General features: G+C 59.3%; 1 protein-coding gene across 1 annotated transcript in view; it reads left to right on the top strand.

The window, feature by feature from the left end:
* The window catches only part of TMEM269 (transmembrane protein 269), a 6,245-nt gene that overhangs the window by 1,906 nt on the left and 3,875 nt on the right, over positions 1–464 (top strand). The window lies entirely within an intron of this gene.

Genomic DNA, 464 nt, shown 5'->3' with positions numbered 1-464 from the left:
CGCCGGTCGGTAAGTGTCACCTGGATGCCGCTCGGCCCCTTGGCGAGGTGTCCCCCATCCCTAAAAATCATCATTTGGCGGGGGTTAGTAGAGAAATTAGGGTTATCGGGGCAGAAAACTGTAAAATACATGCATTGCCCCCCAAAAATAGGTTAACTTTGCTTTTGTTGTGGCTGAACCCCTTTTCCCTGCGCCTTGGGGGCACAACCCCTTCCTAACGCACCTGGGAAGAACCAAAATCACCTTGTTTTCCCCCACAAAGTAATGATAAAAGCAGCGGGAGCGGCGCAGGGCTAAGGAATCCCCTCCCATCCCGGCGCTTGGATTTTGGGGTGAGAAACGCCGGGATCGGGCGAGCTCGGGGTCCCGGCCGTGCCCGGCTCTGTGACTCTCGCAGGTGCCTGGAGCCGGTGCTGCCGCAGCTCCGGAACATTCCCGGGGCCCCGAGCCCGCCTTGCCGCTGC

The sequence above is a fragment of the Geospiza fortis genome, unplaced genomic scaffold (genome assembly GCF_000277835.1).
Source record: "Geospiza fortis unplaced genomic scaffold, GeoFor_1.0 scaffold4, whole genome shotgun sequence".
NCBI lineage: Eukaryota > Metazoa > Chordata > Aves > Passeriformes > Thraupidae > Geospiza > Geospiza fortis.
The sequence above is the reverse complement of the archived record's forward strand: the minus strand, read 5'-3'. Positions and strand labels throughout refer to the sequence as shown.